The 14933-nt window shown below is 44.2% G+C and overlaps 1 long non-coding RNA gene across 1 annotated transcript; it reads right to left on the reverse strand.

Annotated features, from left to right (window-relative positions):
* Nucleotides 1-265: 265 nt before the first annotated feature.
* LOC140915245 (uncharacterized) lies at nucleotides 266-9670 on the reverse strand. Its single transcript, XR_012160111.1, has 3 exons — nucleotides 9587-9670; nucleotides 1589-1660; nucleotides 266-398 (listed from the first exon to the last, which is right to left on the reverse strand). It is a non-coding gene; the product is annotated as an uncharacterized lncRNA (long non-coding RNA).
* Between the last annotated feature and the right edge of the window lie 5263 nt (nucleotides 9671-14933).

Consider the following 14933-nt stretch of genomic DNA (forward strand, 5'->3'; position numbering starts at 1 on the left):
GAAAGGGAAAATCATGCTGGCTATTCTGCAAATCTTGATCAAATCCTTTATTCAGAGAAAGCCTTTCCAAAGGCTAGGGAGGCGGAGGGGGAAACATGCTCTGAAAGAGGTGTGACACGAATATCTGCTTGCAAACAAAATGCAGCCTATTGCTTCCTCCACCATTGAAATGCAGCCATCTCTGGGGTGTAACACAGAAGCTACTTAACAGCACTGTAAGCAACAGTTTAGAGCAAGAAGGGCCCATGCGTATGTATATCTACGATGTATGTTTATTAATTTATAAAATGCCTTTCACCCCTTCTTTCAAAACCACGACTGAAGCTGCAGGAATAAAGATGATCATAGCTCCAGAAATTCCCCAAGAAGAGTGAAGTCAAAATCTTTGGAGTGAAAGTCTGTGGAGAAAACAGAGTTTCTTTTTTTTAAAAGTCAATATTTGAGGCACACCTTGTGAGTTGTGCAGCTGTTGTGGTAAGTATATCAAATACAATGAATCCCCAGATTATCAGCTTTGAAGGCATTAGCTGTTGGAGGAAAACATCCATCCCCAACCTGTAGAATTAGAAAAGGCTAGAGAAAAAAAAAAAAAGTCTTGTGAAACAGTGAAAAAATCCCTAACAATCCATCTGAATAAATAGGGCACAAAGTGTCGGCATTCCTATTAGTGTCTGTCGGTCTCGCTTGTGTGCCTGGTTCTTTTTCCTCACAGCTATTACCTGCTCTGAAATCAAGCTGACAGAGAACTACATAGCTAATCAGGATGGGGGGCAGATGCTCTCTTCAAACGTCTCCTTAAATTCCTAGCTAGAGTCATCCATCTCCTCTTAGGCTCTCTTTTGTATCTTCCTGGGGCCCTTATAGAAAACGGTCTTTTGTGTGGAGTATAACAGCTGGCAAATGCTGATTTTAAGTGTGTTCCTACCTTTGTGGATTGATCATAAAAAGATCAAAGGTAAATAATCTCCCTGGTGCTCTTTTGAAAAGAAGCTAATCAAGTTTGGGGGGGAGAGAGGGGAGGGGTTTAGATTTTTAAAAAATGATTTCATTGTTATAAGTTGGAACATTTTATCCCACCCCTCCCCACACTCCATTTCTCCTTTACTTGCGATTTCCTTGTTATCCTTCTGCAATTTTATTTTATTTTTCATTTAAATAAATACTTCAGTTCTCCAGCCAACATAAGGGAGGGACTCCTAAGCAATCCTACAACACCACCACATTCAAAATAGAGATGGGTATGAACCAAGCATCCCCTCATTCCTATCTGAACACCTCCAAACTCTGGAGAAGCCTATATCCAGGTTCAAAAAGTGGATCCAAGCTTCACAGCTGGTTTATTTCTTTGTAAGGGACAGGTGCAAAATCCCAGGAACAAACACAGCTCCAAACTTAGTGGAAAGTTTGAATCTGTACTCAGATCCAAACTTTGCCACTTAGGTCAATATCCCATTCAAATACACATGAAAAAGTAAAAAAGTTAGCAACAACACTTCAGCCACAAGGCCATCTCCCCAGTCCCAAAGGAAAAGGCAGAGTAAGCCAAACAGCAACTGCTTTGTTCTTATATAGCATTATAGCCACTTACAGTCTGCAAATATGCACGACACTCTGGTCTCTGTTGGATTTGACAGGCGCTGTCCAAACTCCAGCAGTCGGCCTTGAATATTGATAGGAGAGTTTTAGTCGAAGCATTCCCATAAAAACAAGACAACGAAAAACAGGAAAAAAAAAACATTAGAAAGGGGTCACGGCTGGATTTGCTGAACAAATGAGCTCTCTTGTGACTAGGAGATCTCATCAAACTCCTCTCAGTTTTGTTATAGGAAGCAGCATAAGACAATGGCTGACCTTCAAGTACAGCGTGGGAACATGCAGGCTGATGCTCAACAAGAAAAGCCCACCTAGAAGGGTATAATCATAAATTCCCGTAGGAGATCTTTTCCATACCGGTGCTTAATCTCGCCTACAGTATAGTTGTACACACATTTCAAATATATCGACTGCACAGCTACTTTCCAATAAGGCCCCAAACATATTGTAGGCTGTTACTGCAATATGGATTGATTTTGCAGGGTGGGGGGTGAGGGGAGGGGGAGAGGGGGAGGATGGAGGGCTTTACTGGCCTGCAATATATTTCTGGGTTATTTGGTGTACAGACGTCTTCCTTTAACAGATCTGGGCATTGTTGTTATTGCAGTAGCACTATGAGGTCCCACCAAAGGCCAGGGCCCCATTGTGCTAGGTGCTGTACAAACAGGACGAGAGAGGCCCCGTACCAAAGAGTTTACCATCTAGACAAGAGAAAGGGTGGGAGAAAGGGGACATTATTATCCCAGTTTTACAGATGGGAAGCTGAGACCCAGAGACATTCAGAAGAGATTTTCAAAGTGACCTAAGGTGTTTTTAATAGGAATTAGGCTTCCAAATCCCTTAGGCAACTTTGAAAATCCCACCCTAAGTGAGCTGGTCAAGGTCACAGAGAGAGTCTGTGGCAGAGCTGAGTCATGAACCCACAAACCTAAGACCCAGTCCAGGGCCTTAAGCATAAGACCATTGAAGTCCTTTTGAGAGAGGCCGTTGACTTTGAAGTCAATGGGGATCTACCTGCTTGGACCCAGTTATAGGATCAGACGCTGATTTCTATCAAATCTAGACACAAACGCCTGTGGCTCCAGCCCAGAAGCACTCAAGGTCCACTTCCATTTCAGAAGGCTTGCATTGCCATGGCGAGTGGAATAGTGACAACCAGGAAGCTGAATCCATTTCTTCGCAAGGAGTGGATATTTCCAAACAGCAGGCTGGCTGAGCCTCTCTCTCAAAGATTTTTTATCTACCTGTACTCACTGTAGACCTAAACGAGATACATCACTGTACAATTAAAAGTTAAACCCCGTGCCCATCAGTGCTGGATCTGACAGGGACACATGTCTAACTTTATTACCATGGTTTTGTATTTTTTCAGCCTCACCCTACAAACAGGTCACAGTTTTGATTTATATTTTGCCATCTGAAATGCATAAAAGATACGGCGCTTTTGCTTCCCCATTAATCTTCTGAGGGTTTGTTTGAAATTTTATTGAAGGTGACATGACAAATTACTGCCGGAGTCAATCTGTTCTTCAAGAGGGAGTCATTTAAAAATAAAAGAAGAACAGAAAAGAAACGGGTGAATGGGGGGGTGGGGGGGAAGGATGCACTAATGCAGAGTAAATGGCCTCTCTGAATATGTGCTTCAGTTCATATGCCAATGGAGCATCCTTTCAAAGGCAGCGCTGCCGGAATGAGAATGGCAGGCCAATTACCCACACGGCAGGTTCATAGATTCAGAGATAGCAGGGCCTCAAAAGACCAGTTGGGCCATTCAGGAGAGTAAGACTCCTGCATTTATTTTTTTGGCAGAATGGCTCACTACATCATCCTCAGCTGAGGCTGTCTGCAACCTATTCTAGAATCTGTGTAGTGACTGCTTCAGCCACATCCTCCGGGAGCCTATTTAACTGCCCAGTTGTTCCAACTGCCGAGAACATATTCCTGCTGTTTCTAGTCAAAAAAACTTTTCCACAGGGGCTGTTGCTGTTTTGTGAGGCTGAGAGCTAAGGTAGGAGCATGGTGGGTGTATCTACAAATATTCTGGATGTTATTCTGATGTATGTTGTCATGTGACATGTCTCGAAAGCTCATCTTTCCTCGTGCGTTTATGCCGTGATCCACTGACTTTAATGGGAGTTTGATGGCACTAGGTACTTTGCAGAATCAAGCCCCAAATAAACCCTGTCTCAGAAAAGTGTGTCCATTTAAGATAGCTGAGAAGGTACAACTATCCCCCTACAGCTTGTATTCTGTCAGGAATGCGCAGCAGAGATGGCAAAGGGCCTCTAAGAGTATGTGTTCACTGCAGAGTTAACGGGGGTGATTGACACTCATGTTTGAGCACCCAGCTTAGCCCTGGCCTGGGTCTGAGCAGCCATATTGCAAATCCATGCTTGAGTTACCCTGTTCTCACTGATGCTGCACTCACCCGTATGCATTGCTAGGACTTCTGAGGTTATATCCTATTGGTTCCTTGTGCTGCCGTACGCTGATCTGATCTGTGAGTCTTTCCCAATGAATTGTGGGAGAAGTTTTCTGTCTTTCTGGACAATATGGGGGAATTGTGGGAAGGCACTGGAGGATGCAAGTTGTTTAGTCTGTGTCTCACCGCCGAATGGACCAATAGCAGCTCAAGTGGAAGTGGCACCTGAGGTCTAACCCACCCCCCAGCTGGGTCAGATAGCCTAGTTGAAAGCACCCACAAAACTCAGGTGAGAGAGATATGTTTGTAGATGGGACAGGGGCAACACCCAGGTAAGAGCTTAGGCTAAATCTGCGGTGAAGACAGACCATTAATCTTGTCGGTCCATTTTGCACTCTTGGGCACTGTTTCTAGGATCTACTGTGCTGAGGTCAGCCAGGTGAAGTGAACCATGAGTGAAGTCTGTTAACCTGTTATGCAAGGTGAGATGAGACTAAAAAGGAAGTCTGCATCAGAGAGATGTCTGTGCATGTATTATTGGAGATCCAGTGTTCTGCTGCCTTAAAATATGGAGACGACAATGGATTTATCATCCCTCTGATAAAAGGGATCCATTAGAGCACCCCATCTCTGCCCCTGCAGCAACTCATGCCATGATTCTTAGAGATAAATAGCAATAATAAAAAGCTACAGTATTCAAAATGGTGTATTTGTTTCCTTTTGCTGTTTTATTAATTCAACTAGCTGCTAAGTAACTCAAGCACCGTTTGCCTCAACCTCTCACCCAATGGCAACTTAATTAATTGTTAAGTGCCTAGGATCAGAGGCCTCCTGAGCATTGTCTGTTTTGGAAGAAGCGGGAATACCAAGGAGCTTGCCACGGAGCTCTCTTTGTATGTGGCATCTCAATAACTCACTCAAGTGTTTGACTATCTAGCAATCAGGTGGCCACTCGTTGAAAGCAAGAGTTGACAATGAAAAAACCTTGCATTTTTCTCCTCACTGGGATATGTATAGAGCGGGACAAATAGTACAAAAAGCATTTGTTGAGAACTTTATTCAAATCATTTTGAGGTATTAGGTGATTAAATATTTGACCTGTACAGTTCAAATGTATGTACATGTTAATAAGGGACAAGGTAGTAGAAAATAAGGCCCTATAGATGTAGAGATCGAGGGGTGAGAAGTTGGTGCAATGGTGGCATTTTACACCCATTGGGTGCAGAGATAAAGGACTACACAAGGTGCAAGGCAGTGGAGAACCAGGCCCAAAGTTTGTGAGACAAGCACTCTGAAGAAAGAAGGTACATGGCAAAGGTTTGGATAGAGCAGGTATCTCCTGTGACCTCATGGACTGAGATCCCAGTCATTAGTCAGCTGTAACACAAATCTACCCCAAACACTTTCATAAAAGCAAAAGATACTTCCATTATAGCTGATGACTTTTGACTTCTTTTCGTGAGGTGAAAGAAGGCATGGGGCTTTTGGCTCCTATCACAACACACTCAAGATGTGCAGGTGAGTTGGTATAATCAGATTAATGAATGCATTTAAGTTCCCTTTGAAAAAAGACAAAGCTCTATAGTAAGCGTTAAATATGATTATTAATAATATTCACACTTTGCTACATGTTACGTCTCCTACATATTTTAAGATGTTGGAAGGGGAGTTTATTTACACAAGGAATAATGCCCCTGGTATTTGCTTCCATATCTAGTTTCTGCAGACAGAAAACTATCTTCTTGTTGCAAATATAAGGATATTTATCTGCATGAACAACCATTTTCACCACCTCACCAGGGCCAAATTCAGAAACACTTGTGAAAATCTTTGATTTCACACATGTCCTGGTGAAGCAAATATAAGCTGAATCATGCACAGCTCTGGGTAACATGTTTTTGCACTTTTGGTCTGAACTGGTCCTACAGGCAGGTTCATACGGTGAATTTATACTAGAGACACAGCCATTCTGAAGAACATGAATTTGTGTTAATTTAGTATTGGAATCCTTATCTAGAGACAAGTCATTTCAAGTGTGACCTTGCACTTCCTCCTCCATTTACTGACAATATAAGTCAAGGATATTGCTATTGCACACAGAATTGTTTGTTACAAAATTACAGCTGCAAATTATTATTTCCATTTAGACTTTATTTACTGGGAAAATAAAATGTGGCAGAACATGCAATTTTATAACAAGCAGAATCTAACAATTCTTTTAATCACTTAGCCAGCCTTTCCAGGTGCATCTAGGCAGAATGCACCTGCCGTACTGCTGAATTTTCCATATACAATATGTCCAGATAGAAAACACCTACTATTTTAGATACACTTACGGTAGAATGTACCTGCTGTGCTAGTGAACATACCAGGTGCACCCAAGTGGAAGGGGATTGGCATGCCACTAAAGTACAGTACATACAGGTAGAGCAAACCTGGGGTACTGCCAAACATTCCCTATATATGGGATTAGGATATACCTTTTAAACTCCTGGATGCTCTGGAGTTGTTCTAGCAACAAAGCTATTCTAGGTACATCCATGTTGCACACACCTGTTATGCTGCTAATGTTCCAGGGATGTCCCATTAGAACACACCCATTATGCTGCCAGATGGTCTAAGTACCTTCCAACAGTCCATTGGTTTCAATGGAATGCTAATAGTTTGACAGCAGCCCAGCAGTTGTGGTGAGCTTCTGGCAATGAAGGAGTTAAACCTACAGTCAGCTGCAGAATGGCAGGCTGGGATGTGATTTGGGCATACCTGTGCCGGAGTGACATAACAGAAGCAGCATTTGCTCGGGAGGAGGTATGTGTTTTTGCCCAGTTGGCTGGAGAAGTGAGTGATCTAGAGCAGACAGAGCGAGCATGGAAGGCATGACTTCTCTCGTTCCAGGGCAGCTACTGTTCTGGGTTTAGGGGAGAAGTTCTGTATCTTAAGGCATTCAGCACAGGGTGTGGAAATGCTGGGATAGCAGCTGGCTGAGGGGCTAGCTCACTTAGTACCAGTTCATATAGGAGCCATCTGTGCTAGAGAAAATCATCAACAATAAAGGCCAAGTCCAGGGGCATTTGTCTGAAAATCTGAACAAAACAGCAACGATTTGACCTCCCCACAAAGTGGCTGAGCCCGGTGAAAAAGCAGAACGGAAAAACAGGGACCCACTGAGATGAGGGTCAGGGTGAGGATCTGAATGGGACTCAGTCCAACATCCATCCTGGGCAGACACCTTACTAGCACTCTCCTTTTGCTGGATCTTTTTCCTTCCTGGTTTGTCTCCTTATCTTCCTCCTTCTACTTTTACATTTATGATGATTGAATGTAACACACAAGCCATCCCTTTACTGTCCTTTCTGCTCTATACTCTCCACTCTTGCATTCCTTATGGCCATTAACGTCATTTTGGGAATACAGGTTGAGTGAAAGCTGGGATACCAGAAACAGACTCCAAATGACCCAACAGGCTCCAGGAGCCGGTTTACCCACTGAAGGGCTGAAAACAGTTTCCTCACTCCTTTCTGACCAAAACCTGCCTTTGTGAGCTAACAGCAAGCAAAGCCTGATAAGGAAGCCTCTTCACAGTAGCCTGGCATCTCCCATTGTTCCAAATATCTCCTCTCTGCTCTTTCAAATCCTTCAGTTCTTTTTCCAAGGCTCTTACAGTGACCTCCTTACAGACCACATCTCCCACACCGCCCTGTGGTGAGTTAAGATCCCGTCTCTGCTACGTGTCTGCCGTGGAGTGCAGACTGTAATCTTCTAGAGGCATCAACAGTTTTCTCTGTCCCCTGCCAGTCTGCTAGTCTAGTTCTACCTTGTTTTATTTGCTCTGTTGAGGGGAAAAGAAGTTGAAAGTCTGAGAATTTGCATGAATTTAAAGCTGGATATAAGGATGCACACCCACTTGCCTATCTAATATCTGCCCCAGACAGCAGCTTGGTGTTTCAGAACTAGCAACTCTGGCATAAAGAGCAAGCCAGGCACTTACAAAGGGGAATGTTATCAAAGGATATGGCCCCTGTTTCCCGCCAAAATATGAGTTACTTGGGAATGCATCCATTACTTATTCCCCTCATCCCCCTAATAAATGCAGACAGGAAGTCTTTTAGAGGAACAGTTGATGTCTTTGGAGAGGGTCCTTTCATTCTATGTTTCTATCTGAAATGCATTCCAAAGGAGATACACAACTTCAGCCACAGCAACGGAGCTGGGAACCATACAAGAGTATGGGGACAGCGAAAGGGGGTTGCCAAAGACCTATGCACAGTATAGAGGACCTTGCACCATTGAGTTCAAATCCATGCTCCTGCAAAGTTTAAGGATATTTAGGTCACATTTTTGGTTTACCCATTATATAGATGGGGAGCATCTGCCAAGTCCAGATTTGGTTCCAAATTTCCTCAAAGTTCAGGCACATTCAAATCCGAGTGATTCATTTGAGCTCATGTCTAATTCGCACAACTGTTGATAATGCCCATGTAAAATGTAGTGAGTGAAATCACCCTTTCTTGTGAATAGGAACTAGGGGACAGATTTTCAAGAGCGCTCCCTTTTAGACACCTGGTTTTCAAAAGCGCTCAGCACCCAAGGAGCACCTACCATTTTTCTGGAACTTCTGATTTCTGCATGCATAACTCCTAACCCCTGGTACCCAAGAGAGTACCTGTCACAAAGTGTTATATGTAAAACCAGCAAGAAATTCACATACTATCTATTCTCACCAGCAATGCCACACAGGTTGCCCTCTTTAGAAGACACAGGTACATGAGACATACTCCCTGAAAAATACAGTCTCCTGGTGGGGCGTGTGCAGGCAAAGGATTTTGTGACTGGAGAGCAACTATTACAACTGCCCTTCTCCCCTTCTGCTTGCTTACTCCCTCTCTTTTTTTAAAAAAGAAGAGCAGCAGCAAGATCCTATGGACAGCTCTTCTCCTCTCACTATCCACTTGACTCAACACAGGCCATGCTCTTGAGGCTTGTTAGGGAAGGAAAAAAATTCCACCACTGTTTTCTTCCTCCACTTTCTTCTTTTTTTGATTAAAGAAAAGCAAGCAGCCCCCTCCTCCCTACTCTTTGGCTTGCTCCACTATCTTCCCAGCTGGCAGATGCTCCAACATTCCTTGCACGTAAGTGTTTTGCTTCAAAAGTTAGGAGACGAGAGGGAGAAAGAGAGAGAACCACATTGTACAGTCCCTGTTGATAAGGTTCAAAGCAGAGACGCCTCAGAAGCACATGCAGTTGCTTGTTTGCGCTCTTTAAAAAAAAGAGAGCTAAATTCTACGGTAGACATTGCTTTCTCTTGCTGCCATTATCTATCCCTCACACAAGCTAGAGGTAGGGGGAAGGTAGAAATTATCCTGTTTACCTGGCATTATTTTTACCCCCACCCACTCCTTGAAATGTCAGCTCTAAACTGCTTTGCACTCCCATCTTTTCAATGGCATTTGTAAAGAGGAAAAGAAAAAATCCTGCACATGAGGTTTATTTATTATTTTAACACACACACACACCTATATATAAAGCTACAATAAAACCAGCTGGGGCTGCCTGAGAAAAAACCCTACCTACCTTCTCTTGCCTTAACATTTTCCCCCACCTTGTAGTTCTCTGGAGTGTGTTTTTCCTTTTGCCCTTAGTACCTCCCTGTGATTTTCCCCTTCTAATCTAGCACTGGAGTGGCAAGTGAGTGATGCTACATTATTACTCATGTGGGGAATCCAGCCAAGAATTTCTAGGCATAGCAAAATACTCAGAACCATCTGTCTGTTTTGCTAGAGGAGAAATAGGCAAAAACAAATCCTATTAAACTAGCCATTCCAACCTACAGTCACTGGGGACACCAAGATAACACTTCAGTCACTTCCCTGGGATATGTTGGGGTAGAAAGCTCTCCTTTTATTATCTTGAAAGGGGATTTCTAATGGTAGAGAAAGAGGTGTTGGGATCCAGTAAAAGTTAAAGAGACCAGGAAAGATTATCCCCTCACTTCCCAGCTTTTTAATATGCGCATTAATGTACTCAAGATACAATATCTACTCCATAGCCCACGCCCACCCCCCCAAAAGCAATCACCTCAGAGAGCCCAATTTATAACTTTCCTCTCCTTAGGTGGGTGGGCATTTAAGTAGGTACCTTGTGACCTACAGGTGAAAAATGTTAGCTCCCAGATGAAATAGGAGCCTCTCTACCTCGCTCTGAGGTACAAGGTTTGTTAAGATCTAATGTTTTACACCTGTGGCAGGTTAAAACCCAGCCCGAATGTCTTTTCCCCTTTCCTAAGCAATTCAAAGCCTTTCAGCAATAGCTTTGCTTTTGTTTGCTCTTCAGGCGAACCGTGCTGCTTGTGAATGTGCTGTATGCAAAGTGAACACCTGTTCAGATTGTCAAGCCCAGTGGTAATAAGGCTCAGAGTGTCTCATCCCCTTGTAGGTGACGGATTGGGGCAGTTGCTCAGTCCCTTTTGGAGTTTTTCTGAAATACGGCAGCTATAAATCCTCAGCTTAGACAGCCTTTCCTTACTCTCTACAGCATGGCTTCTTGTGGGCTTTTATAGCAAATGACACATTGGAAAAGAGGGGAAGATTATGGCTGGGGAATGTTGGAGAATAGGTAGGAGAGGGGAATTTATCTCAGTGGTAAACAAAGCCTGTTTTCTTTTTTTCCCCTGATTTGTGTCAGGTTAGCCAATGGAGAGGAGTTAAGGATTCAGAGCTCTTCTGAAGATCTGATCTAGTCTTTTTTGACTAAGCCACAAAATGGCCCCTCTGCGATATTTGGATTTTGTGTTTCTCCCTAGACAAAGAACAATTGTCAGTCTGAATGACATGTGGATCAAGAGAAACAATAAACCAAAAAGTGTGCACAAGAAAAGTCTCCATGTGTGTGAGAGAGAGAGCACAGTGTGTGTGTATCACAACCCCACCCCCCTGAAATGTAATGGGGCATAGAAAGCAAGATGGCAACAGTTACATAGCAACATACATCCCATGGGTGGCTTCCCTTTTTAAATCTGAAGCTAGAGATCAGCCAGGGAAGTTCAGATTCAAACTTTATGGTTCTAGCCCATTCTTATAATGGAACAATCGTGGACTGCATATGTGAGCCCACAGCCCATGAGATGTAGATCAGCTTCCAGACAAATCTTCCTGATTCAGCCCATTTCTCATTGTAACCACTCCAGAGTGTGTTCTTTTACGTACCTTTTCGGGGGCTGAGATAAGTCTGCCCTGTGCATTACATAGCACCTGATGACAAGACCTTTCTGCCACATGTGAAACAGACATTTCAAAGTTAAATATCCCGTCCAGTTTCAATTTTTCTTTCCAATACCCGAAGAGATTGTACAACAGTATGGACTAATCACCTGTCAAATTTAATTTCTTAAACTGAAGGTGCTTTAGAGTCATGCGAATGAAAGGGAAAATACGCCATCCAAACCCATTATATTATTATTTTTCATACTAGGACAAACATCTAAAATAGCAGCACTGGCTTTCCCTTTCGTTTAAATGGACAGTAAATATGTTACTGTCAGGCTAGGACATTCTATACAAAGTGTGAGCCTCCAATGTGTGTTCATAGCTAAACTGTAATCTCAGGAATGTCATGAAAATACCAGTAGTCATAGCTAGGAGCAATTACCGCCTCTCCCCGGGGACTGCATCCCAGCATCCCAGCAGGGAACAGACCTGATGATCTCATCAGTCTTTAATCTCTCTAGACACTAGGCTCATTAAAAGAGGGGCTAGTAGCACCATCCCTTGTACAAGTTGCCCAACACTTTCATATTTTTTCAGGGGCTTTTAACTTTGCCAAACTTCAAGCATTTGGGATGAAATTTTACGTGCTGGGTGTCTGCCTCTGGCTGAATTTTTTGGAAAGTGGCATCCAAAAAAGTTCAGCCATTTCCAAGCTGAACCTAGGCAAAACATGTAGTTTTGCCATTAAAAAAAAAAAATCCTGGCAACCTTTTCTTTGAGAAGCTCTAGCACCCCCGTTGCTTTAGAGAAAGAACTTGAAACTTGGCAGGGAGGTGACCTTTGAGTCATAGATGTGCCTTTTTCTGTTCCTGTGAAAATATACCCACATTTGGCACTGTTTTAAGCCTTTCAGAAATCTACATACTCAGCTCCTCAGTCAAGTTCTTAGAGTTTAGCTGCTAAAATCTTGGAAGATTCCATACTCTCTGAGCATGCTCCAGCCTCTCACAGCTCTGAGTTCTGACTAGACTGACATGTGCCATCCCCACAGAGTGAAGCTGGACTCTTCTGTTGTAATTGATGCTCCTGGTTTCTCTGGGCTGGGATGGGGCCATGCATTGGAAGCGAGATCAGGAAGCCTTTCTCTCCTGTGCTCTCAGCTCACCCTCTCCCAACCCCCCTCCATCCCGCCAGTGCTCAGGCAGTGTAGAGGAGGCATCTGTCTGATTCAAATGCAGAGGGGACAAGAGCCAAACTTGGTGAAGGGAAAGGAGCAGATTGGAATAAGGAGCCATGTGAAACTGGGGCTCAGAGCCAAGGGAGAAGGGAGACAGATTGGATGAAGAACCAGGAAGGGATAACTGCAGCTGGCTGGGCAAAGAGACTGGGGACAATAAGTTGGGACAAGGGGAGGCAACTGGGCCAGGCTATCGAGACTGGGAGCGTAGGGGAGGCTGGTACCTGGACAGGGACCCCAGAGAGGGAGATTAGGACTGAATGGGCAAGGAGACTAGGACTGGATGAGAAGCATCAGAGGTGGAGAGTGACACTGGGTAGGCAAGGAGGAGGGGACTAAGTCAAGCAGTGAGGAGTGGGGAAGAGATAGGGCAGGGACAGGCTGGAGCCAAAGGGATCAGGGTTGAGAGGAACAGGCAGAAATGTTTGTGACCACTAGCGAACACTCCCCTCCAGAGGCTGGAATGGAACCCAAGGTTCCTCAGTCTCATCATTCCACTGCTGTCAGCAAATACCAGTGAAACACACTGGTAAAGTATGTGTCTCATCCTCCTTTAGAGCTGGTCCAGATAGTGGATTACAACCAACTACTACTGTCATGGTATGGTTGAGTGACTTGTTTAAGGTCACACAACACTACTGGAAGAGTCAGACCTGGAACCCAGGTCTCCTAACTTCCAGTTGGGTCTAACCATTAAGCCCTATATATATGGCTGGTTTGTGTTTTTTCCCCTCAATCAATAGTATATATCTATATCTATATATAGATATATACTCGTGATTAAGGGGAAAAAACACAAACCAGCTTAAAACAATCTAAACATCATGGTTTGCATACATACACTGTTACACAGGGCACGTTTCTGCTCTCACATTGTTAGTGGTGTAAATCAGGAGTAACTCGACTGAAGTCATTGCAGCTGAAGGGGTGTAATTGAAAGCAGAATTAGTCTCAAGACATGTGTGTCTCCACTGAGTCTTCTCTGCTTTGTAGATAGCCTCACGGGGCAAAAGCAACTGGAGGGGGGAAGCATTTAAATAAACTCCCTGGGTGCTGAGTGATCTCTCCCTCTAGCATCTGTGAACAGGCTTGTAAAATGGCTGGAGTCAGCTGAGCAGATGTCCCTATAAAAGCAAAGAATGGCATAAATTAATTCATTCATTAAGGTAAGAATGTGCTGCCTTTGAGCAAACTGGTGCTAATCTGTAGTTGCTATTTAAAGGAATTGCGATGGTGCACAGAGCAGTTCAGGATGGGCAGATATGAGGGAAAGGGGCTGTTGTAACCATGGGGTTAGTGGGTGCTGATGAAACATAAATCACACACATCACAGGAAGGATTAACATGCTGGGAACATGTTCTTTTTTCCTTTTCCCTTTTCTATTTCTGCACACACAGGAGCTGATTGTAATAGATCAGCGCTGGAAAGGGAGGAAGCACAGCAAGCGTGAAGGTCTGAGTATTAGTCTACAAAAGAAATTAATAAATAGCCTTGGGATGGTGCTCATCTGCGCTTTCTCCACCCACAGCCCTTTCCCTTGCAGTGGATGCTTCTCCATGCAAATACTGATTGCTCAACTGAGACCACTTGCCCCTTCATAGGTGGCTTCTGTCTCTCTCCACTGTACGAGCTCCACAACCCAGCTTTCTCCAATTCGGGGCGAGTGAGATGGGCTGCTCTCATTTTACTGTCTGGTAGAAAAGGGACAGGTCCTGCAATGTGTCCAAGTTCAAAGAAGCTCCTTACTCCTGGAAAGGGATGCAGAAGCTAAGGGCCTGATTCTCCACTGCCTTGCCCCTTGTGTTGTTGTTTATATCTGTGCAAAATGGGCTGGATCCTTGGCACAGCTTGGGGTAGAGGGGTGAAAAGGTGATTGTAAGTCACCATTAGGCTTTCTTCCTACCTCTGATCCGTTCCCCTGGGGCAGGTTAGAGACACCTCAGGGCTGCTATAAGTTATTCCTGTTCTCCATGGCTTCAGGAGGGATTGCTTGATCATGCCCCCCCAATGCAGTGGTTGGGAGAGATGATGTCATAGAATTGTTATGCCAGTTTTATGCCATCTGGGGATTCCTCTTATGCACATGGATTCCTAGGGGTGAGGGGGAAGCCATCTTTCTGGCTATTTGCAGTGCTGGAGTAGTGATAAGAAGCTGCACCAGAGGGAGGATGAGAATAGGCATAATGTGACTTCTGCATTACGGGGGAGCAGCTCCAGTCAGGCCAACGGGGCTGCGTGTGTGTGTGTGGGACAAATTCCATGCCTGTCCAAGGCTGCCCCCCACCCCACCCCCAAACTACACCCATGAGGGTGAGGGCTAAAAAGGTGTAAAATGGTCCCACCATATGAATAACCAATTCTGATTGGGTAGTGTTTTACACACACTTTGCCCATGTGTCAGTGATGAAACAAGGTGCAAGGGAGTAGAGATGCAAGTCCTGGGAGTGTATAATACACTAGGTCCTGGGCCGATGCACA

Source organism: Lepidochelys kempii, chromosome 7 (assembly GCF_965140265.1).
Source record: "Lepidochelys kempii isolate rLepKem1 chromosome 7, rLepKem1.hap2, whole genome shotgun sequence".
Lineage (NCBI taxonomy): Eukaryota > Metazoa > Chordata > Testudines > Cheloniidae > Lepidochelys > Lepidochelys kempii.